Below are 375 nucleotides of genomic sequence, written 5' to 3' on the forward strand. Positions count from 1 at the left end.
AGACGAATCTTCACTCAGGAATCCAGTGACTCAGTTTCCCCGTCACAGATTGAGTTCCTCGCCAGTGTTCACCCTTGGACCCGGGAACTGCAGATCTGCATATGTAAATGAATAATTAGAAATAATTACGGGCTGAGTCAGCAGCTCCATTAGAAATAGAACCCAGGCGTCTTGACTCAGAAACCTGGGGTTCCCCCTACCGCCCAGCGGACGCGGCGTCCACCCAGCGACCCGGACCCTTTCTGGGGAATTGGAAGCTGCAACAGAGGTTCAGCTGCTCCGCGGCACCCGCGCGCCTCGCCGCCCTACGCTCAGCCCGGCCAGACGTGGGCGGGGCGGGGGCGGGGCGGGGGCGGGGTTTCTGCGTGGGCGGGG

Source organism: Miniopterus schreibersii (assembly GCF_964146895.1).
Source record: "Miniopterus schreibersii genome assembly, chromosome: 4".
Classification (NCBI taxonomy): domain Eukaryota; kingdom Metazoa; phylum Chordata; class Mammalia; order Chiroptera; family Miniopteridae; genus Miniopterus; species Miniopterus schreibersii.